The sequence below is a fragment of the Chrysoperla carnea genome, chromosome 5 (genome assembly GCF_905475395.1).
Source record: "Chrysoperla carnea chromosome 5, inChrCarn1.1, whole genome shotgun sequence".
NCBI lineage: Eukaryota > Metazoa > Arthropoda > Insecta > Neuroptera > Chrysopidae > Chrysoperla > Chrysoperla carnea.
Window position 1 is genome coordinate 4288564 of NC_058341.1, and position 26857 is coordinate 4315420.

The 26857-nt window shown below is 28.8% G+C and overlaps 1 protein-coding gene across 1 annotated transcript in view; it reads right to left on the bottom strand.

The window, feature by feature from the left end:
* The window catches only part of LOC123299838 (flotillin-2), a 215692-nt gene that overhangs the window by 142893 nt on the left and 45942 nt on the right, over positions 1-26857 (bottom strand). The window lies entirely within an intron of this gene.

Here is a 26857-nt window from a genome sequence, read left to right on the forward strand (position 1 = left end):
CCTTCAATGGTGGATTTAAAGGGTGACAAAGCAGCATTTTCCCAACCACCTCAAAAGAAGGCCCCAAGTGCATTTTAAGGTTAAAAAAACGGACGCCATTTACATAAATCCGCCATTGTCGATGTTGTTACAGTTAACACCGAATAATCGCATAAACCGTTGTAAATAGCAAACATCCAAAAAAAATATTGTATTTTTTGAGTGATATTCATTTTGAGAAAAACCCTGCTGTTGTAATTTTTTCATTTTGATTTATTCAAAAACCTAGTCAATAAATTATTCCAATGACAATTCTGGTATCCAAAAAAGTCTCTTAGAATTGTTATTGTGAATCTGAACCAACTTTGTACAGTTTAATTAATTTTATTTTAAATAATTTTATCTGTTAAATATTATTTAGTTTCTAAGAAATGTAATTAAATAAAAAAATAAGAATACTCTTACCCAGAAAAATTTATTCATTTGAAAAAACAAATTGTATGATAAAACTGCTTACCTGAAAAAAAAAAAAAAAACTAAATTAGGTTTCTAAAAAAGAAATGTATTTAAAAAAATATGTGCCATTCTGTTGCACCTAAAAATTTTGTACCATGAACCACAAAATGTAAAAAAAAAAAATTATGAAAATAAAAAATATATAAAAAATTAACTTTTTACTTTTTTATCGACCTCAAGAATCTTATCATCTCAAAAAGGAACAGGAATTTGTGTCAAATAAGGCAGTTTTGATTTTTTGCTGAATTGTTTATGATGTTGGCCGAAATAATCCAAGTGTTTGATCTCAAACAATATCAAAAATTGTTTTTTGTTTTTAAAGAATTTGAGTTTTTGGACTCAAATTCAGTGTACTTTCTTATTTAAAATCGAAAACTAATCATTAAATTCATTAAAATTGAAGAAAAGTAAAATAACTCGATGTTTTAGCAATATCTTAAACAATTCAGCAAAAAAAAAAAATAGAACTTTCGAAAAGTGAATTGGAGGAGAGAACCAATTATTTTCCAAACGAGATCGCTGTTGTGGAATAAATCAACAAATCTTATTTATGGATAGTTCGGTCTTGCCCATTCAAAATTTTGAGTCAATGAATTAGCAAACTTTATTACGCTTATGATGATCCGGATTTATTCATAATTTAACCGAAATCAAACAGAAGAAGCTACCGATTAAAAACAAGACTATTGAAAATGCCGATGAGTAATCTATAAAAATATAAGTTAGAGACTAAACTTGATTTCGAATAGTTCGATTTATGATCATATCTTAAGTTAAAGCAGAATAAGTAATAATGTTTCAAAATTTACTAAATTACGTTCAAACAAATTCTATGAAACTGGATGGATCTATTAAGTTTCTACCTTCAATAATATAGGCAATTTGTTATGCTCATCTGTTTTAACTTTTGCCTATATATCTTCAAAGAATGCATAAAATTAGAAAATGTATGAGTGACGCTGTATTTTCATTCAAAAAGTATGCAATTAAAAATCATTTATGTTTTTTAAGTTGTCTATCAAATTAAATAATACTATACTGGGTTGTGTAATTTTTGTAAATAACAGAAAGAGTTCTTCGTAGGAATCCGTCTTTTACTTAAAGAAGGTATTGTCCAACTAAAATTAATCAAAATTTTAATAAATTAGTGGAAAGTTTTTCGAAACGGAAAGAAATAAAAAGGTAGTTCTCATTTTATATAAACAATTCAAGGCGGTTATCCTTTAAAAGATAATTCTAGGAAATATTAAATATAATAAACAATAATTTTGAAAAGAAGTCTAATAAAATTTAAATCGCAGTTGTCAGATTTAAAAGAAAATTAATTCACACATGAGGGTTGGGTCAATGTCATTGAGAGAACAGTTTGGAAAAATTTGCTAATAAATTAAGAAAATTACGGAAACTTATAATAATAATCTCGACCTAGAGATTTCTTTGTATTTTCTTGTAATTAAACATTTTATAGAGAACTTGAGTCAAGCAAGTGGATTCATATTCAGTATTTTACTATGACTTGTGGAATGGAGCACAAATCATAGTATTTTACTATGACTTGTGGAGTGGAGCACAAGTCATAGTATTTTACTATGACTTGTGGAGTGGAGCACAAGTCATAGTATTTTACTATGACTTGTGGAGTGGAGCACAAATCATAGTATTTTACTATGACTTGTGGAGTGGAGCACAAGTCATAGTATTTTACTATGACTTGTGGAGTGGAGCACAAATCATAGTATTTTACTATTACTTGTGGAGTGGAGCACAAATCATAGTATTTTACTATGACTTGTGGAGTGGAGCACAAATCATAGTATTTTACTATTACTTGTGGAGTGGAGCACAAATCATAGTATTTTACTATGACTTGTGGAGTGGAGCACAAGTCATAGTATTTCACTATGATTTGTGGAGTGGAGCACAAGTCATAGTATTTTACTATGATTTGTGGAGTGGCGCACAAGTCATAGTATTTTACTATGATTTGTGGAGTGGAGCACAAGTCATAGTATTTTACTATGACTTGTGGAGTGGAGCACAAGTCATAGTATTTAACTATGATTTGTGGAGTGGAGCACAAGTCATAGTATTTTACTATGACTTGTGGAGTGGAGCACAAGTCATAGTATTTTACTATGATTTGTAGAGTGGAGCACAAGTCATAGTATTTTACTATGATTTGTGGAGTGGAGCACAAGTCATAGTATTTTACTATGACTTGTGGAGTGGAGCACAAGTCATAGTATTTTACTATGATTTGTGGAGTGGAGCACAAGTCATAGTATTTTACTATGACTTGTGGAATGGAGCACAAGTCATAGTATTTTACTATGATTTGTGGAGTGAAGCACAAGTCATAGTATTTTACTATGACTTGTGGAGTGGAGCACAAGTCATAGTATTTCACTATGATTTGTGGAGTGGAGCACAAGTCATAGTATTATACTATGACTTGTGGAGTGGAGCACAAGTCATAGTATTTTACTATGACTTGTGGAGTGGAGCACAAGTCATAGTCGAAATTTTCTTTAATCCAATTTTATTTTACTACACATGCTGTAGCCTGAGAGCTAGGCTGGTACACACAATACGTGAAACAATATTTTGTAGCTAACAAAGACCATGAGGTACAAAGTAACAGACAAATTAAACAATAAAAAAGGCGTACGTGCATTTTGGTAAGTTTTATTTGTACTTGGAGAAACAGGTTTAATTTTTGATGTCTATAAAATATAGGTCATACGTGAGAATAATGAACTCAATGATTTCTTTTCCAAGAATACAAAGACGAATTCATTTATATTTATTATATAATTAGTATTTTTCATAATTATTACTATCATTGTATAATAATTAAAATTCATAAACGTTAACATTATACAAAAGTTGTTTGTTAAAACAGAGTCGAATTTATAAAATATTTCAATTTTATTTAAGTCAAACTGAGATGTTGTTGTTCTGAGATGATCCCAAGTTTGTTACGCTTAAAAATATTGATTATACGAACAAAATTTTGGTATAGGTGTTCATAAAATCACTTAATTAGTCCATTTTCGTTTGTCTGTTCGTCTGTCTGTCGGTACGATAACTCAAAAACGAAAAAAGATATCAAGCTGAAATTTTTAAAGCGTGCTTAGAATGTAATAAATGAGGTCGAGTTCGTAAATGAGCAACATAAGTCCACTTTGTCTTGGGTTTCGTGGGACCCATCTTGAAAAACCGTTAGAGACAGAACAACAGTTTAAATGTAAATAATGTTGTATATACCATACAGTAATGTAAATAACGCCATATTTATGGATTTTAGGGCAATAGCATATAAAGTATTACCACTTTTATATCATACCAGCATTGTTATAAACACCATGTATTTCTTGCTGTATAGCTACATTCCGGGTGTTTAAATGAATAAAGCCAGATCTGTATAAATAAACATTCACTACTTTGCATGTATTTAGTATTGTGATTGTAAAAGTAAAATAAAATGTTCATGTTATAAATGTTATGACTAATTTGTTAAAATTGAAGGTAATCGTCTAATTTTTGTATGTATTTATTGTCTTGATTATTTATTTTATATAGGTAGGTATTTATATATAATTTCTTTTCAAGCATGAAACAAAACAATGCAATATAAGATATAATTTATATTTAATTTAAGTAAGGTGTGTCAAAAAGTGTAGGTACATTGTTCATTTTTTAATTTTTTACTTTTCATAATACCCAAAACAACAAAAATGAGTACATGTCGCTTATATCGATTATCGGTTATAGCAAAATTTTTGGTCCCTCTAATGTCGTTAAAACCAATTTTGACTGAACTAATTTCACACAAAAGGTGTTAGAAGCTGGAACGCAGTAAATATACAATCCTAGTTTGTGAATACAGTAGAATCTCGATAAGTTAAAGTCCAAGGGAAACACAAAATATTTTAAGTTATAGAGGTTTTAAGTTATCAAGTGTCTATGTTAGGTAAAGGTTAATATAGAGGTATGTACATGTTTCTATGTACCCTAGTTAATATAGAGGTATGTACATGTTTCTATGTAGTTACTGAGGGCCTATACAGAGATTATTTATTTAAGTTATAGAGGTTGCGTCCTTTAAGTTATAGAGGTTTTGGGCTCTGATGGGAAGGGAACATAGTATTTTTTGAAGTAACAGAGGTTTTTATGTTACCGAGGTTTAAGTTATCGAGATTCTACTCTATACTAAAATACCACTTAAATTGGTGTAAAATCACAATAATGTAAAATTTCTCTTACAAATAAAATCCAAAAAATTTTCATGATCATTTTGCAGCTACTAAATAATTCCTATATCCCATTTTTTTCCCAGTAATATTTCAAAGGATTCTTGTAATTGAGTAATTGAACCCTGATACACAGCTGAGCAGACAATAAAAGTTATATGCAACAAGAAAAAAATAATCTGAATAAAAAATACAGGCGATTATTAAGTAATACTTAAAAGGGTTGGAACATCATTTAAAGGCATGTATGAAACCCGAAATCTAAACGCCCTTCATACCAATGTTTAGGATTCTTTCAAATGATAATTTTAGCTCCTTTTGATAATTTTCATTCATGTACACTTCGAAAAAAAAGGATTAGATTTTACTTCTTTAGAATTCAGAATCAACGCACAAACTTCTTAAAATTTCAACGACAAAGAATACAAAACAGACACAAAAGTGATAAGGCACCATAGACTTTCAGTTTTTTATTGACATAAATGGCGATTCAACAACAGAAAAAAATCGTTATATTTCCAAGTAAACATTAATGACACAATTCATGTATCGTTCATAGTCCCAACTCTTTTTAGGTTTCATTACGAATTTACTACTTGGATAGGTTTTTAGATCACTAACTTTTGGAACTTCCTCTCGTTTTAGTCAATAAGCAGAAGCAGAAGAGAGAATATGAGACACCCAAATGTTTCACTGTTTTACGGGTTATCATCTCGCTTTCCTTCAGCAACACCGTCCTCTTTTCAACAGGTAAGTAAGTTTGTGTTTGGGCAGCTAAAATAATGTGTCAGAGTTGAAAGATTAATTACGGTCGAAATGTGTTTTATTTATGTATTTACAATTATCTTAAAAATTTTAACTATTGGTTTTATCTTCAAAAAATCTTTTAATTAGCATTTTATTCTTAATTTTTCCTTATTCAATGCCATTTTTCGGTCAATTTTCTTAAATATAGCCGTACAAAAATAAACATCATAGTCATTAATTTATTAAAGGTACACTAATTTAAATGATTTTGATATAAAAGATCAAAAAATTGAGGTACTTTTTTTTTATTGAATATAAAAAGGTTTATGAACCTTTCTTTCATTTTATTTATAAAATTTAAAAAAAAAATTGTATATAAAACCATTCATTCATGTTTATGTTGTTATTTTATAAAATCAATGTCTAGTTCACAATAAAAACATATTTTTCAAGGTCTTTTCAAAAAAAATTAATGTGAAAGTATATATTATTATTTTTATTTTAAAATATAATCATATTTTGTATATAATTGAATTATGTGCGTTGGTTTGCGAAACAGTTTCAAGGACGTTCTGGAAATATTTAGTAAAAGGAATTTACTCCACGAATTTCGAGCATCATATAAATGGAATAGTAAATGTTATTTAATCCTTCAAATATTTCGAGCATTAAAAAATGTTCTTTAACTTTGTAAATCATAACCTCAAGTTTTTTTAATTTACTGAGTACGATTTATATTAAACTAACGAACGTACACGAACACACCCTAAAATTTCAGAATTTAATATTTTTTTGTTTACATCTTTACTCTTGTAATGAGAGAAACTCGCACAATTTGTAAAGGACTTGCAAAAAATATATTTAAAACAAGTGAGAACAAACAATTGACTGAGTTAATTGTTGAAATACCATGTATAGACAGTGTTGATTACGAAATCGTTTGTTTTTTTACGTCGTGTAAGTAAAGAAAGATGACCACTCTTAGATAGCCACACAGAACTGATATTCCCAAATAATACATACTATAAAATTTGGTAAACAGTGATGTTGACGAAAAAATGTTTCAAACAAAAGTTGTTTATTTTTTTAAAAGGAACATTTTTTACATTAACACTTTTGTTCTATCTCTAACGGTTTACAAAATGGGCCCATAGGACGGAAGACCCAGTTAATCTATGTTGCTCATTTACGAACTCGACCTCACTTTTTACGTCCTGAACACGCTATAATAATTTCAGCTTGATATATTTTTCGTTTTTGAGTTATTGTGTCGACAGGCAGACGGACAGACAACCGAAAATGGACTAATTAGGTGATTTTATGATCACCTACATACCAAAGTTTTTTTCGTAGCATCAATATTTTTAAGCGTTACAAACTTGGGACTAAACTTAGTATACCTTCATATATTTCATGTATACATGGTGTAAAAACTGTAGAGAAGGTATTTTGTTCCCATTTTGGAACATTTGTTTGTTCTAGAAAAATATGATATACATCGCATTTGAAGTTACGGTTATTAACAGCTCATTAATATTTTTTTCTAAAAATTTTCATATCCTGAATAAGAAATCCATTTAAATATTATTAACAAATACAAGAAAAAAATTATAGGTAAATCAATTTTGATAGCTCATTAAAAAAAATCAATAAAACGTATATATTTAGGTGCCAAATTAATAAAAAAAATATCTAATTACATTGTAATTAGGACTTGTAAGTAATTGTAATTCCAAAATAAATGTATATAATTTTTTTATTATTAACAATAAAAAAAACCAAATATTTATTATTGTTAATAGCGTATTAAATCACGTCATCGATCAATTATTGCTTAATATTAAATACCTTCGGGCGAGGTTTCACTTAAACAAGTTAACAGGGATTAAATCGCAATAGCTAGTCAATTAATTAACGCTTTACGAGAGATTATTCGATTGCTTAACCGTTCAAATTTCAAATATTTCATTATCTTCGTTAATTCTTACAAGCACTCGCGTAGTTTACGCAGCTCTTATGTGGCGGAATTTTGTATATTTTTGTCTATTTTTAAAAAGTCCATTTGCCTTGAAGCGCTTAATTTAATAACAATTAAATTTGAGTATTGAAAATCACGTATAGGGAAAAAACTGAAATGTCAAGGTTAATAATAAACTTAAGTTATATAATGACTTTTTTTTTTGAAAAAATATCTACCCTTGAATTTTGGAATCAATTTTGTCATTAAAACTAAGCCCATTGACTTTCGGACTTACTACACTCCATTCCGACAGTTTTCATTATGCGCAACAGTATTCTAAAGTATTCCCTCGTCAATGTAGAAAATTTGAATTAAGGTAGTATGAGCGCCAAGGTAATTTCAGATTTGTGGAAATATTTGTACCTTTTGATGACGAAATAATTCGGTCATCCATGTACTTTAAATAATCGGAAGAATTGAAGATACTGTTACAAAATTTTCAGTCATTTAAGTTAAGAAAGACGACCTTAAAAATGTGGTCATAGACTGCGTAGTATCAGGGTGAAACGTCAGAAGTCAAGAAACCGTTCTTTGCTGAGGATTTTGGATATATCAGTAACTATTGGGCCCAATCATCAAATTGAGGATGTACAAGCGTCAGGGCAATTTTGAATAAAATGCAGTTTTTTTTTTTTATATGAAGTTGAGCTTAGCCTAAATCAATTTCGAAAATTTTAGAGGAAAGCGGGTTGCTCGAATATTAAGTTTCATAGATCTCTACAAAACTAATCGGTGGAAATTATAAAAAAAAAAATAAAGAAAACCATTGTGCCCGACTAATTAAGGATGCATGAGCACGGTAGTGGGGACAATAATTAAAAAAATCTATATTTTCGATTTTGATGGTGAATTATGTTATAATCTGACAATATTAGAGGAAAAGTAAGAATACAATTATTCGATATCTGGATTAATTTTCAAAATATCGAAAATTGCAAATTTTGTTTAATTATTTAGCTTTCAATATTTCGAAAATCGAGGCAGATATCGAAAAATTGTATTCTTATTTTTCGTCTACATTCATTAAATTATAACAAAATTCATCATCAAAGTTGAAAATATGGTACTAAACTGCCATTGGCGTTCGTACTACCTTAAGCAAGCCTAAGAAGTTGTACTTCAAAAACTGATAACAGGATGAACATTATTCTAATATAAGGACATTTTTGGATCGGTGTTTCCCAGTTACAGACTTCTAGTTCACCTGTGATGATTACAATGTAATGATTTATGTATGTATGGTAAGTACTTTAGACAATTGAGTATATAAAGAATAATGTTGCTGAGTATAAATAAGCTGATTGGTGGTTGGCAAGTGATTAATGAAGGTAAACCAGGCTACATTTATATGGGCAGGACATGTATATTACCTATGTTATAGCATAGCACATAACTTTAATACGAAAAATTTATTGAGACAAGTTCAACTGAAGTGCAAGCCAAAAACTATGAAACTTTTATCATTAAAAAAAAAAACAAAAGAAAAAAAAAAGAATAAGAGGTGTCGTGAGACACCCGGTAGGAACTAAATTCCTTTCGTACAAATAACTGTATAAGTAATACATAGAGTATTATCGTTAGTCAAAAATAAATCATGAAATTTGAAAAAAGTTAAAATTTATGTAAAAATATACTTAAATATTCTGATTTCGAGTCATAAAAGCACATTTTTCTTTTATAATATTAAAATTGTAAATCTTAATTTTTAAACTGTATATCACGTGATCTAAAACGCGAGCAAGCCTTGCTGTGATTTCATATCGGTATGAATCATAGACCATCAATTAGTTCAATGTAGACAGCTGGGTATAATATTTACATAGATAATAAGTATTTATATTTATTATAATCAGATGTCTATGAATATATTTGTCAAACTTATTTGTGTTATTTCGTATAGTGATTCCCATGTTACGTCATCAAATTGGATTTGTAGTTTGTTTTTTTTAGCCACGAGTACAGAATAGCCACGGGTTACAGTAACTAAAGGAGTGGAATTCCTCACAGGACGAGCTAGTTTAACATGTTTCAATTTTGTAAATTAAAATTTCTATTGTTTTAAATCTAATCATAAATTAATATTTATTGCTAACCTTTTCAACCCTCATGATTATAGAAAGGTTTTTGTAATGAATCAATAATTTTACCGTGTTTAGCCTCAAACCATGATTATGAAAATGTTATGACACTCAAGGAAAAAGCCCACACCTGCAATAAGAATCTTCGTCTTATATAAATCAATTTACATCCGCGTTAGTTCTCTTAATGCAAAATTTTCCAATCTTATTATGTTAATAATAATTATTTAAATCAACCACATCTTAAGATTAATAAGATTATTTTAAAAAAATTAGCAGGTATCAAAATATATTAAAAAAAATTATTACTCCGACCGAGGGGAAAACCCTTTTCTAAATAAAAATAATTTGTTTTGTACAGATGGTTTCAGAATATCAATTAAAATTTAATTCAATCAAAGTTAAGTTTAAGATGATTAGTAAAGATATTTTTACAATAATTCAGATACATTTGATGAAATTCGAATTTGTTTTTCTTGTTAAGGTAGTACGAGCGCCAGGACAAGTTTAGACATGTGATTGCAATTATTTATACCTTATTTTCAATTTTGATAATTAATTTTATTATAACTTCATTTTTTTATAATGTACGAATATACGATAGGAACATAGTCCCTACCGGGCGCTCCACGGCACCTCTTTTTTTTTATAACCTATTACAATGCTAAGAAGTTCGTGTGAATCTCAAGGGTCGTACGTGTATTTAAAAATTTTATCTTATGATCTTAATTACTTATTTATTAAATCATGAAATATTAGATTATAAATTGATTAATAATCGGAATTATTCGATTAAAAATATATAATTATAATTAAATAAAATGAAAAACAATAGTATATATTCGTAATTAATGGATGCATTTTATATAATTTCCGTATTTTCTTTATAAATAAATTGATTCCAATAAAAATCATGCAATTATGGAATTAAATTTTCAGGTTTTTTAAGATAACAAAAATAAAAAACATAGTAATTTAGCATTGGAGAATTTATTATGCATGCCTCAATAATTTTCCCAATAGAATTTTCATTTTAACCTTGCTTGACGTTTAATAATAAACAGGATAAACAAAAACCAATTACTGCCAATCAGAAATCAATTACTCAAAGTTTGAATAATTTGTTTAAAATCAAAAATATATATTAATTTATTATTAATTAATTATATCGAATTAATATTTTATTGATACCAATAGCTATTTATTTTCGCAAAATTTAAGGTGATTTGGTAATGTGGATTAACCTTTTAAAAATGTTTTCATTAAAAATTGTTTAAAAAATCAAAAATATTACTCGATATTACACGTGAATCGAAATGAAATCGATTCGAGAAATAGTTTTTATGTTTGTGGAATTTTGTTGATCAAAAACTGTATCATGATTCCTTTGAAGGTTAGGTTAGGTTAGAGTGGCTGTCTTGGAAAAGGACACACTTAGACCATAGGGTCCGTTGTGATATTGAAAAAAGGTTGGCCCATACCCGGCTACTACTCCATGAACCATTTGGAGCTGTTTAAGAACAGCAGGAGAGCTTTGACGTCGACAGACTCCAGGTCGGAGAGGTCGTCAAAAAGAGGCTGGCTCAAGTAAGTCCATCTCCTCATGACAAGAGCTGGGCAGTGACAGGGAAGATGAGAAATTGTCTCCTTCTCCTAACCACTGTGACAGCTCCTGCAGTGGTCGTGATACACTACCAAGCCCAGGCGTTCAGCATGCCCTGCTGCCTAACCGATTCCTTTGAAACAAATCACAAAATTTCCAAGAAACTTTTTAGGGATAGTTATATAGAAATCAGTTTGTGCTTTCAATAATAATTCTCGAATATGGTTAGTAAAGAGTTTAATAATTTTGTCTCAACGTTTGCTCTACGTTTACCCTTTAAAATCCTTTCCTGAAAACAAGTAAATAACTATTGTGTTTCCTTTGTCTTAGCTTTTAATACCTATAATTATAATTTTCTTGGAAAGTCAAAACCTTTTGGAATATTTATTTAAAAAATTAAAAAATAATAATAAAAATCTAAAATTACATATTTTTATGGTATTATTTTTTTTATATAATTTAATAATTAAAAAATATGATTGAATAAACAGATATTTCGTATTAACAATAATTATATTTATAACTTTTTTTTTTTTTTTAAAACCTAATTAAATTTGATCACCTTCATCGCTTAATTTATTTGGACACGTGTAGGGCATCTTGAGTGTATTTTGAGAAAACGCTAATAAGTATATTTTGAGTCAATATATGTTTTTTCAAATATATTCGACTTAAAATTCTTAACTATCTGAAATAGAATCTCTTGACTGTGAACCTTTTCGTAGAGCAAAGCTTTTTTTTATTCAACTGTAAGTTGTTTAAATTCTTTTGTTTTTCAAAATTCTATAGCTTAGTGCAAAACGGCGTTATTCACAAGCATATAATAAGTAGACAACAAGTGAAATTTACAAAAATTAAAAAACTTCCGATTAATTTTTTGGGTATGGAAACCTTAAATGCGCACTTGAAACATATCTTACAACACTCTCCATTAAATTACCTTTCAAACGAAGCAAAAATAAATCAAAATCGATTATTCCATTTAGGTCACAGACAGACAGACAGACACATATAGCCGTCAAACTTAATAACACTCCTTTTTTTGATTCGGGGGGTTAAAAATTAAATTTTATTGTAAATACGGTTTTATGCCACGAAAAATTAAGAGTTAACGACAGTCAATTCAAGCGTTACTTTTTAGGAAAATTGAAAAAAGTATAAGAAATCTTATCCCTGTCCTTGGTTTTTCATTGATAATAAGAGTTTGAAAGCCCTATCTGTACAAAGGAGATGACAATAATTTTTTTACTCAATCTAATTACTCATTAAAATACATTGAGAGCAAAGCAAGGTTTGAGTTTGGCCTCTAAAGGTCATATCCATATCCAGCCCCGATTTATTTCTCTGATATTTCCATGTGACAGCGCCATTCTACACTGGACTATGAAGAAAAATCGTAATAATTCAAAATACCTACTCTTTAAATAATTTAATGACTGGCACAAAATATTAGAAGGTATTTCAAGTCGTAGGAAGGTATGAAAACCGAATTTGTATTTTGTACAAATATAAATTTAGAAAATTAATCATAAAATTGATTTTAAACTTGTGCTGTATGCTTCTTAGAGATCGGGAGGTGGAAAATTTAAGACAACAGCGAGCGTTGGTTTAAGTTCAAGGATAATTAAACAAAAGATATCAATCATTTTTATGAAACTCTGATGACAAAACACTTCATAAAAGTAATGAAACAAAAAAACTTTGAGAGAAGGAATAAAACTTATTTTTAAATATATTGGGTGTACTCTTTAAAATCTATTATGGCTGATAGTTCATTTTGTAACTTACCAATAAAAAAATTACTAACAAAAATTGCAGAGTTTGATGGAGGACATTATGTTCTGATTTCAGATTGTACCTAGTTCAACGGGTTGCTTTAATAGTCAATTTAAATCCTAAAAGGTAAAAAATATGATATTCTAAATAAACTTTCATTGGTCCAATAAAAAAGGATAGATTTTCTAGTTTTTGAACATTCAAGGTGCGATATTTACGATTCCAAAACCATATTTTCAATTTGATCTTAAAACTTCGGTACATAATTTTTATAAAAAAGTTTTTATCATTTGACATAAGTAATAATTCTTTTGTCACCAATCAGGTTTTGCTACAATTTCCTTTTTGAAAAATTTTTCTAAAAAATATTTAAAAAATGAGTAATATTTTATATAATCATAGTAAAAATGAATAGAAAAATTCCAATCAAATAAAAGAATTTTCTTAGTTCCTGGAGAAATGGTTTGATTTTTTGATAAAAGTAGATTAGTTTTTCATCAAATATCACATCAAAAGGTGGTGTTGTGGAAAGCCTACGAAAACTTGAATAAATTTATTACTTTTTCTTTGAATTATAGTTTTGTTTTATTATTAATTTTCGTGGTTTTTCCAAGTAAGTAAAATTAATTATTTTTCCAAATCTATATAAAAATTAATTTTATTATAATTTAAGGTAGTACTATCGGTAATAGACTTTCCATTCAGAATTTAATGAAACTTGGCATAGTTCTCCAGTCCAGTTTTGTGAAATAAAATAAAATATGTGAATTCCTATAAGGATCAATGTTAAAATGTCTTTAAAATATCTTTTTTTCAGTTCTCTGAAGGGCCCTAAAAATTTAACTGTTTAATTATGATATAATAATGGACAACTATGCCAAGTTTCATTAAATTCTGAATGCAAAGTCTATTATAGTACTACCTTAATGATTAAAAGTAGGTTAAATTATTTTTCAAAAATAAACAAAATTTAAGGTTTTTCTTTGTATTCGGTTTCGAGGAAAGTTTATAAAATATATCGAATATGGAAATATGAATTAATTTTTAATCGTCCAAGACGTGATTATTAAAAAGTGGGATAAAAATAAATTAATTTTTAGATTTTTAATGGCTTTTCGACATCGATAATGCAAAAAACAAAACAAAATCCTACTCAAATAATTTTTAGTTTTCCATATATGTATTACTATAAGTGATTAAAAATAAAATAATAAATATTTCCAATTACATAAAAATATTTTTATATTTTTAATATTAATAAACTTTTTCTTTACAAATCGCACGTGAAACGTTAAATTTTGGGTTTTAATGAAAATGTATATATCTCTAAAAGAAAAATTTAGTTTTAAATTAGTTAAAACAAGTGAAAACAAACAATTGCCTGAGTTAATTGTTGAAATACCATGTATAGACTGTGTTTCTTACTCTGTCGCATAACACATACACATGTCACACATACATAACTGGTATTCCCATGTAATACATACTATATAATTTGCGCCTAATTTGCACTCTCACGAGTAAACAGTGATGTTTACGAAAAAATGTTTCAAACAAAAGTTTTATATTATTACTTTTGTTCTATATCTAACGGTTTACAAGATAGTTCTTACGGACCCAAGACCCAATTGACCTATATTGCCCGTTTACGAGTCCGACCTCACTTGTCTTGAGGACGCTGTAAAAATTTCAGGTTGATATCATTTTTAATTTAGGAATCAAATTTAAAACTACTTTTATGATAGTTATTTTATTGAAATATACGCTGAAAAGTACCAAATAATTTTTAAAAGCTATGATAAATTTAGTGTACCTTTAAACTCCTTAAATATGATCCCTTAAACTGGAATTTTTTTTATTTCCCAGTTCAAAACATGTCAAAAGAGCATCGAATATATTCAATACTAGTATTTTCGATACTTTTTACCGTTGGCACATCGCTAAGTCCTAGTGAAATATTTCGATCAATTGGAAAATTTATCTATGAAAATGGAAAAATGGCGTATATGGAACCGGAAGATGTACGAGATCGTATGTTAAATACATACGATTTCATAATCGTTGGTGCAGGAACAGCGGGATCAGTTTTAGCGAATCGTTTGAGTCAAGTTCCCGAATGGAAAATTCTGTTGATTGAGGCGGGTGGTAATGAAAATTTTATAATGGATATCCCGTTACTAGCAACTGGATTACAATTAACTAGTGCGAATTGGAATTACAAAACTGAGCCACAGGTAAATATGAAATTATTGGTCTGAAGAGGACTATTTAGCATTCGAAATTTGAATTTACGTTGTTAATTATATTAATTTTTGTTCTTTCTAGCCTTCCGGTTGTTTGGGTCATACCAATCAACAATGTAATTGGCCTCGGGGAAAAGTTATGGGAGGTTCAAGTGTACTTCATAGCATGATTCACACGCGCGGTCATCGTGAAGACTACAATCGTATCGCCCAACTAGGAAACCCTGGCTGGGATTGGGAATCGGTTTTTCCATATTTTAAAAAATTTGAAAAAATGGATATTTCTCCGTTGGATTTGGATACAAAATATCATTCAACCGAAGGTGAAATGAATATTAATTATTCAGAATGGACAACACCACTAGCTCAAGCATTTTTAAGTGCTGGTGAAGAAATTGGAGGAAAAGTTTTGGATTATAATGGTAAAAATATGATAGGTTATTCGAAAATTCAATTTACGTTACGTAATGGAACACGATTGAGCGCATCGAGAGGTTTTTTGCATCGTATACGCAAGCGTAAAAATTTACATGTTCTTAAACGTACAACTATCTCGAAAATTTTAATCGATCCAGAAACTAAAACCGCATATGGAGTGGAATATGAAACGGAGAATGCGTATCAACAGATTTATGCTAGAAAAGAAGTGATAATCTCCGGGGGTACAATTAATTCGGCTCAATTATTAATGTTATCTGGAATCGGTCCTAAATCACATTTAGAAAAATTAGGAATTCCCGTAATTAAACATGCTAAAGTTGGGTATAATCTACAAGATCATATTGCTCCAGGTGGGATCATTTTTGTAATCAATGAAACAGTTTCAATTCGGTCTGAACGCATTTACGCTCATCCAGAATACTTTTGGGAATTTATGCACTCCCATCGTGGTCCATTATCAGCACCCACTGGTACTGAAGCAATCGCATTTTTAAATACAAGTGATCCAACAAATTCCTTAAGTAGTTATCCCGATTTAGAATTGTTATTCGTTGCGGGATCACTTGTTTCGGATGCCTTGTACAAGTCAGCATTTGCAATTGATGATGAAATATTCCGAGAAGTTTATAAACCAATAGCAACAAAGGATACTTGGATGGTATTCCCAATGGTTTTACTTCCGAAATCGAAAGGTCGAATTATGTTACGAGATAATAATTGGAGAAGTAAACCTTTAATTTATGCAAATTACTTCGCTGATCCATATGATCAAGAAGTTGCATTGCGTGGTATTCGTATGGTTCAAAAATTAGCGAAAACTAAAGCGTTCCAAAAATATGGAAGTAAGCAACATGATATTCCACTGCCAAATTGTAGGGGGTATAAATTTGATACGGACGATTATTGGCGATGTGCAATGAAAACGATAACACAAACCATTTATCATTTAACGGGAACTTGTAAGATGGGACCAGCCACGGATTCCGAGGCTGTAGTGAGTCCAAGATTACAAGTTTATGGTATTAATAATTTACGTGTTATTGATGCTAGTATTTTCCCATTTGTACCTGCCGCACACACGAATGCACCAACGTTAATGGTTGCCGAAAAAGGTGCTGATTTAATTAAAGAAGACTGGAATATTACCTCAAAATAAATCATAATAGTTTCAAGATATTCTTGCTACTAAATTCACTGCCATTTTGAAAAAAATTGTTTCTAATTCGAATTATTAATCGTAACAAAAAAATAACGGAATTTGTGCTTAGAAGTACATACTATATCACATATCTAGGGAGCAAAAGTAAAGAATGTCTCAAATCTCATTGTTGCCTGAGGAGTCGTCATGAGATCTGAGACATTCTTTACTTGCTCCCGTGGTGTGTATACTCTTTTTTCTGCTCTACGGAAACGGAAAGCGGCAACTTCGTTTAGTGTATTGACAAATCCTTAGTCAGAAAAATGGGTCAGTCCCTACCAAATAACATTTCTAGTATATTCCGATAATTTATCAATTTTGTACCTTTTATCAACAGTATAAACGGCTACAAGATCCAATTTTGCTTATTTAAAAACATCGCTTAATCGCTTAATTTGGGGAGGGAATATTTTCGGGTTAGGGAATATTCTATAAAGCCACACTCAATGATTATTATAATAAAAATTTCGATCAGGAAAAATCGAAAATAACTTTTTGTTCCAGAATTTGATAAAACCTGGTAAACAGAGTGATTTTCACCGAAAATTTACAAAACTCGTGTTCATTTAACGATTGATCGGGTATTTTTGGAAGTAAATTGTTAGTTCCTAATTCTATTCCTAGATCTAGGATTTCATTGGCCTTATTAATATAGGTTTATTACTTTACTAACTAACCGAGTTAAGTAGTTAAGTAATAAAATATTATTAAAATAAATGTTTATGATTAATAAAAGGTTTATTGTAAAAATGCAATAATTAAATGGAAAAACAACCTTCATGGATTGAATAAAATTACATTTTTATTTTAATTCAAGTAACAATTTTATTAATAAAAACTTGTTAAGATACATACTTATGACATAAACTTCTAATCAAACGATCAAGTGTGTAAATATTGAATCATTAAATGGTTCCATACTTATACTGAGAATGTACGTAAACCATTTCGATATAAACGGTGTTGAATTTTATTTTTGTATTTGAAATTTTCTTAGTTTTAAGTTGTTTGTAAATATAATTAATAAATGTTTTTTAATAGATTTATGGTGTTTGTTTTTATTTACCTGAACCTAAATCGCAAAACGAGAGGTGGTGGAGCGGATATTTTGAAGGATTTCCGAAATTCGGACCATTATTGCTATATTTTTGGTAATATCTCGAAAAATTCTCAACCAATCGCTAAATAAACCCGATTTTTGGTTTTTTTGGGTCAAAATTAGCCAAAATACATAGTTTCAACGAATTTCAAAACATAAAAATTTTTTTGATTTTTTCGATTTTTTTGAAGGGGTACCCCTTAAAAAATTTTCAAAAAATCGAGAAAAATTTGATCTTCTCGATTTGGATAAAATTCATTTTCTAGGGTAATTTGAACCCAAAAATTTCAAAAAATGGGTTTATTTTACGATTGGATAAGAAGTTTCCGAAATATGGACCATTATTGCTAAATTTTTTGTAATATCTCGAAAAATTCTCAACCAATCTCTAAATGAACTCGATTTTTGGTTTTTTTGGGTCAAAATTAGCCAAAATACATAGTTTCAACAAATTTCAAACCAAAAAAATTTTTTTAATTTTTTCGATTTTTTTGAAGGGGTACCCCTTAAAAAAATTCCAAAAAATCGAGAAAAATTTTATCTTCTCGATTTGGATAAAATTCATTTTCTAGGGCAATTTTAACCCAAAAAATTCAAAAAACGGGTTTATTTAGCGATTGGATAAGAAGTTGCCGAAATATGGACCATTATTGCTAAATTTTTGGTAATATCTCGAAAAATTCTCAACCAATCGCTAAATAAACCCGATTTTTGGTTTTTTTGGGTCAAAATTAGCCAAAATACATAGTTTCAACGAATTTCAGAACAAAAATTTTTTTTTTATTTTTTCGATTTTTTTGAAGGGGTACCCCTTAAAAAAATTCCAAAAAATCGAGAAAATTTTGATCTTCTCGATTTGGATAAAATTCATTTTCTAGGGTAATTTTAACCCAAAAAATTCAAAAAACGGGTTTATTTGACGATTAGATAAGAAATTTCCGAAATATGGACCATTATTGCTAGATTTTTGGTAATATCTCGAAAAAATCTCAACCAATCGCTAAATAAACCCGATTTTTTGTTTTTTTGGGTCAAAATTAGCCAAAATATAAAGTTTCAACAAGTCTCAAAACAAAAAATTTTTTTTATTTTTTCAAATGGGTACCACCGCTTAAAAAAATTCCAAAAAATCGAAAAAAATTTTATCTTTTCGATTTGGACCTTGAGTAACTCAAAAAAAAGATCTTGAGTAACCTGATGTAACGTTAAAAGGTCATAGACATGTTTTTTACAAAATACAATCGAAATACGATATGGTAACATCAAGGGTAAACAAATATTTACTCAAAGCAATTTCACTTTTTAAAACAATTTTATAATTTTTATCAATTTTCAAATATTGATTTGCAAAATATTACTTACAGTTTATTAATATTTTGGTGTAATCGATTTATGAATGAAATCAGCTCAAATTATCATTTTCAACCAAGAAAAATTGTGCAACAAGTACAGTTTTAACACAATAGCTTTTACCGCTGAAGTCAGAAGAACCAAATCGGACGCAGAAGGCAATTTAAAATGGTACAAGTAAATTTGTAGTACGCAATTAGGTTAGGTTAGGTTATAGTGGCTGTCCTGGGGTGAGACACACTTAGACCCTAGGGTCCGTTGTGATACCGAAACAGGGTTGGCCCATCCCTGACTACTAACTACTCCATGAACCATTTGTAGCTGTTTAAGAACAGCAGGAGAGCTTTGACGTCGACTGACTTAAGGTCGGAGAGGTCGTCAAAAAGAGGCTGGCTCAAGTAAGCCCATCTCCTCATGACAAGAGCTGGGTAGTGACAGAGAAAATGAAACATTGTCTCCTCCTCGTCACCACTGTGACAGCCCCTGCAGTAGTCGTGATACACTGCCAGGCCCAGGCGTTCAGCATGCCTACGGCCCAACCAGTTAGTACGCAATTAACAATTTTCTATTTTTCAAATGAAAAACAGTACGAAAAGAGTACTAATATATTTCCTTTTATGAGTAAATAAAAAATAATTAGAGTAAAATTGTTTAATAATACTTAAAATCACGGCCATTGACATTCACTTACAAAAACAAATTGTTTATATTTTGGTTATGGCTAATTTGTTTTGGGGTTATTAGGGAAATACCCATATTATATAACCAAAATAATAAAATATTATATTTGTTTTTAATTAGTTTTTTTTTTTTTGTATAATCTTAAAATTTGATATTGAACAATTTTTGGAAGTTCCAGACCATATTAAGAACTAATTAGATTTTGTACATATTAAGACTAACTATAATTTTCTCGAACATCCGATGTTCAATAATATCTCAACAAATAAGTAGATAAATGTTTTTGTTATTTGAAAGTACAATTAAGAAAGTTCCCAAAAAATCAAGCTTTCTTAGGATCATCTTTAAATCGTGTTATATGCATTCTCATTAATGCCTTATAAGCAATTAAAATTTTCATAAATATTATTTTAAAAAAATTCTAAAAGTAATTTTTCCCTTAAAAACAGATTTTATTGATTAAAAAACATAAAAATGTTTCTGATTTTTAATAAAATTAAAAAATAAATAAAAATCGAAGCTGTCCCTGAGAAATAAACAGTTAAAACCTTCACAGACGCATCTAATATTTTCTGCTTTCTTGACCAATAAAAATTTTCCATAATTTTTTATGGCAATCGTAGCAGCTTGCTGACATCATGTACAAATTAATTTGTATTCATTATATAAACAATCCCAAATCGTGATGCATTATATTTCTCTTTAAACAATTAAAAAACAATTGACTGAGTTAATTGTTGAAATACCATGCATAGACAGTGTTGATTACTCTATCATATTACACATACATACATGTCACACATATGTAACTGATATTCCCATATAATACATACAATTTAAGCCTAATTGTCGCCCTCGCGGGTAAACAGTGATGTTTACGAAAAAATGTTTCAAACAAAAATTGGTTATCTTTTTATAAGGAATATTAAATTTGAACTTTTGTTCTATCTCTAACGGTTTACAAGATGGATCCTACGGTCCCAAGACTCAATTGACCTATGGTGCTCATTTACGAACTCGACCTCACTTTTTACGTCCTGAGTACGCTGTAAAAAATTCAGCTTGATATCATTTTTCGTTTTTGAGTTATCGAGTTGACAGACGGACGGCATGACAACCGAAAATGGGCTAATTAGGGGATTTTATGAACACCTATACCAAAATTTTGTTCGTAGGATCAATATCTTTAAGCGTTACAAACTTTTGGGACTAAACTTAGTATACCTTGCATATTACATATATACATGGTATAATAAATTTGTTTTTCTTGAATTATTTATAAACTTTAATGATGCAAAAAAAACAGAATTAAATTAAAATGATTAACCATAGCTAAATATCTTCATATTATAATGTTAAAATTATTACTTAATAAATTAGTGATATTTTAATAAAAATTTATTTAAACAATCTGCCGTGAATGATACATAACTTCCATATACAGATTATATAGTATTCACTATTTCAATGCTTAATTTTGGAAGTATGTTCCTTATCGCACGTTATAATTTGTCTGCTGGTTGGGAAGTAAAACCTTAAAAATGTGCAACAATTTAAAACGACCCCAAAATCGGAGCATGTATTACCCAGGAAACTTTTTTAATCGAATCAACTTGCCATGAATTTTGAGAATATTTTGAAAATAATTTACAATCTGTCAATTTATATGCATACCTTTTTTAGTCTTAGGGGGGGAGATAAAACTTCGAAGCTGATACACATTAGAATAATGTATCTCTGGGGTGAAATTAAGACTTATTGCATCGAGCTCATACAATTAAAAAAACTTAATCCAAGAGTAAAACTTTTCTTTGTACATAGAGGTCAAAAGTGGCCAAATTATTGTTTTCACAGAACTAAGGTAGCCTCCACCTGTGTGTGGGTACGTGATGCAAATAAATTATTAATTATGTATTATTACAAGATCATTACAAAAGACATTATAGTTGTAAACATGTTACACGCGTAGCACCAAAACCGAAAAAATAAAATCTAAAAATTTCTCAAGTCATATTTTCATTTTAACACTGCAAACTAAAAATATTTCTCAGAAGGAGATTACCTTCCAGAAGAAGCTACAAATCGCTTTTAATTGAATGTGCTGGACTTTGCGTTTTAATAATTACACATTCGTGTAATTGTCAAGTTTTCAATTCTCAAGTTGAAAGCAAAATGGAACTAATTAAAAACAAAAAAAGCCCCGATGATTACCCATATACGCCCGACCAATAGTTTTCGTATTATATAAATTATACGTAATCATAACAAAGTTTCTTCAATAGAATCCCAACTATTAGCTTATCATCCGATTTTATTCGAATTCTCTAATAAAACTCGTTTATCGTCTGCGAAAATTTCAATTTAATCGCAGTATCTGTTTTACACACGGATATTTTTTTACAGACACTACTTGTTAAAAAATCTTGTGACCATGAGAGATCAAAATTATCGAAGTGGGTGGTTTAAAAAAATTTACAGAAAGCCATTTTTCTGTCTGATCGTGCTAGGTCCTTCGTTACTTCTATTTTCTAGATGAAAATAAACTTTCTATTCATGTCCCAAAGAGACAATTACCCAAAGACAAAAAAGATTTTAAAACAAGAAATCCTTCAGATTGCATTGATAGAGATCTACTTAATTCATGAAGAAGAAAGAAAGGTGACTGGATTAATGGCATTGGAATCTGTTTGACCAATAATTTTTCTTTTTAATTTTTTTATCAACACGGCAGGTATGTATTTAGATAAGAGAACCAATTAAAAAGTCACAGGTTTAGCAAAAGTTTAAAAAAAAATATTTATGTCATTCAAAGTACAAATTTCAATAATTTCCAATTCATACAATATGCAAATTATAATATAATTATATTAATCTTTTAATAAATTGAAGAAATAAATTACATCGGAAAACTGCATGCAATCTTTATCAAGAATAAAAATTTATAAACAAGATTTTATTTCTTAAGTATTTTTTGTTATTATTTTTAAAATAAGGTGTAAATAATGGTACCACGAGAGTCGAGATAAGATTATCGAGGGTCAATACGAAAATTAGAGCCCTGATAATCGATAAATAAATCGAGAGAAAGTTGATAGCAGGTAATCTATAATGCTAGAAGTCTAGCGAACGACTTCTAGTGAAGTCCGTCTCTATTTCAATCTAAATTGGCGCAAAATATATGAGGTTTATTAAATTGAGTCCCAAGTTTGTAACGCTTAGAAATATCGATGCTACTACCAACAACATTTTGGTATAGGTATTCATAAAAAATCATCTAATTAATTCATTTTCGTTTATCCTTCCGTCTGTCCGACCGTTATTACGATGACACAAAACTGTGAGTTCGTAAAACTCATCTTTTAAACCGTAGAATAAAAATTGAACAACAAAAAATTTTTCTTTCAAAAAAAATTACTTTTGTTGGAAACATTATTTGGTAAAGATCAAAATTTCCTGTTACGGCTTGGTTTCAAATTCCTCCAAAACTATTTATAAAACAAAATATTCAAGATAGAAGGTTGAAAATTTGTAGATATAGCATAAAATAGTGTCTCTTGAATCTGATTTCTTACCAAACAAGTCAAAATAGAAAAACTTTCGAAATTCTTAATTTCGCCATATTATTCTACATAAATGTTTTTTAAATGAGCCGAATTGTATGTACTATCTAATCTTAGATCATCATAGTTTTTTATTTAGACTAACTAATAATTAAAATAATTATTTGGTCACAATCAGACATCGAAAAGTCAGACAGGTCACAGTAAATACTTAATTTTTTTCTGAATTTGTCTGTAGAACATAATTTGTAGATTTTAAAATTATGGAACTTATAACCTTGAGATTTTGTTTAAAATTAAACTTTTTTTTTAAATAAAAAGGTACCTTTAAACCTGTAGAATATTACCCTAAAAATATCTTTATTTTATTTTATGACTATATTTCTATAATCTCTGTGTCTAATTATTATTATATGACAATTGCAAAAGATAATTAATTAATAATTAAAAATAGATACGTTACCAACTACAAAATTTTATTGATTGTTGGAGTGTAAATTACATACCTGCAAAAAGAAAAAACATTAATAAATTACAAAATATTATAGAAATGAACATAATTATGACGTGAAAATTCTTTACAAATTGTTTTAAAAAAAAAATTAAATACTCAAAAAAAAATTTAATTAAGTAATAAAACAAATCATTGTGTAATTGCTATGACGTCACTTTGTGAAAAACTAAAATCAATGAAATGGTCCAAATGTGAATGAAGGTTGGTTTAAAAAAAATGAAAACAAATAGTTGACTGACTTAGTTGTTGAAAGACTCTGTATAGAAAGTGTCAAATGTCAGTAGATTATTTTTATCATCAATATTTTTAAGCGTTAGAAACTTGGAACTAAAATAAGTATACCTTGATATATATTTCATATATACAGGGTATAAAAATGGCAAAGAAGAAATTTAAGAATAACGAAATAACGTAAGATAAACGAAATAGTTGGACCTGTTCAATACAAAACAATAAGGTGAATAAATTTAAGCCATAGAGTAGAATTTACCAACAAAATGCATTTATCATTGAAAAAAAACTAGAATATAATTTTTTTGACCAAAAAAGTTCCGGATGTAAAAATATTATTTTTTTAATAATAATAAAAATATTTAAATGAATTATTGCCAAATCAAAAACAAGTTTAATTAAATAATTGAGTATTTATTGGTAGTAAACTTTGGTGGTTTTGGAAACTACAATAATCTTTGCCTTAAAACATATCTCTTATAAATAGAACAAAAAACATCTGAAAGGGACATTCCATCCATGTGACGTAAGCAAAAAATTTATGGAATAAAAAATTTTATAGACAACGGTTTTAATAAACAGTTTTTTTTAAAACTAGAATCAAGCGTGGATCTAGAGAGGGACAACCAGGCCTTCAAAAAATATTAAGTATTAGACATTCTAGAGCAATTTATTGGTTGATATCTTGAATACTCTTTTTGACTCCGATTTAGATAAAAAACATTTTCTAGAATAATTTTTAACCAAAAAATTCAAAATTTTGATTAATTTGTCACTTAAACGGGCAGCTTTTGAAATGACATCCAAAATCGCTGGACAAAATAAGGCCTACAAGTGAAGATTATAAAATAATGATAGCAAAATAAAAATAATTGCACAATTTAAATTTGTAACAATTGTAGGGTTTATAAAATAAACCAAAAATCAATTGTTCAAATCAATACAAATTTAGAATAATAAGTAAGTGATACTGATCAATTGAATTAAAAATGCTTTTTACTACACCATCCTACGTTCCATGTTCCATGTCGTCTCTTGTTATTGTCTGAAAGTATTTCGTCAAATTCAATCATCTAAGCAAAAACAACAGTGATCTATGAAATGACTAGATCATTAAAACAATGGGCTTATTATTTATTGGACAGTTCATTCATAGATTTTAACAATTTGTTGTAAATTACTATGGTTTTTTAATATTCGCTACTGAAAACCACTTTAATCCTGTTATGTAAATCCTATTTTAAGACACTGTGATCAGTTCGAACGTCTTCGGAGGAAGGCTTTTAGGAGAAGAATCCCAAATAGCGCTCGTTCTGAGAATCTCTCATGACAATGAGACAAATCAAATAGGCGAAGATATATGCACTAAAATAGATATACAGGCCGGCAAGAGTATCAAATCTATAACAGCTTCCTGTTTTTTGATGGGGTTGAATAAAGTTAGACGCATGATAATAATTTCAACAGGTTTCAGTTAAAATAAAATAATTACTACATTTATTTAATTTTAATTTCATAATTATTTGTATTGAATTAATTTTATTAAACTAAATTCAACTCACGTTACTTTTATTCTTTTGAAAATAAAAGTGTTTCAAAAAAAATTAATACCTTTTAGGAGTCATCAATATCAACAAAATTTATTGAGTTCTTACAATTTATTTGAAATTTAAAATTTTAAAATTCTATTAGTGGGTGCATAAGACGACGTTCAAGAGAAAATTGTTTAAAAAATTGAATAGCTTTGTGGGTAGGTATTGTTACATTTTATACAAAATTCACGGCCAGTGATATTCAATTTGTGCCTCCGCTTCATAAAGTTGTCTAAGTTGTCAAAGTATTTTTCCCCTAAAATGCACAGGTTTTTGGTAAAAACAAAAAAATGAAAGGTAAGAAAAACTTTATGTATACAACCGATAACTTTAGACTGATTTATTTTTTCTCTAAAATACATAGAAAATACGTTGATCCAATAACCAATCCGAAAGCAAGTATTACTAATCGATGACGTCATTTTTTATAATTTTTATTTATTAGTTGGAAAAATTTGAATCAAATTTATTACCTTCCATTGAAAATAAAAACCACACAAAAAAAAATCATGTGTAATTTCCCAAATGGAAACAAACTATACACAATGATTAGTGACGTGCGATTAATTCAACTGAACTATGAGTTTTAAGGTAATTCATTTCGACAATCCGAGCTTAAAATAAAATCACCGATATGTTTTTAGAAAAAAGATTCATGGCTTCGATTTGGAAGTAGCCCAATTAATAAGACCTCCAAACTAATTCGAAACTTTTCATTGAATGAACCGATTGAAGATGATAGAACAACAAGGTACCCAATTTTTTAGCTGCTGATTCGGAGAGGACTGAAAACAGCTTTCACTAAAATGAGTAAAGTAATCAAATGAATATTTTTCTTAATTTAACCATCAATCATTTACCATTTTGCTCAAGTATCCTACTTTAATTTTCTCATAATCTTAAGAAAACTCACGTTCTCGAATGAATTACCTTAAAAATGTGACGTGAATTATAAGTTCAACTGAACCATAAATTT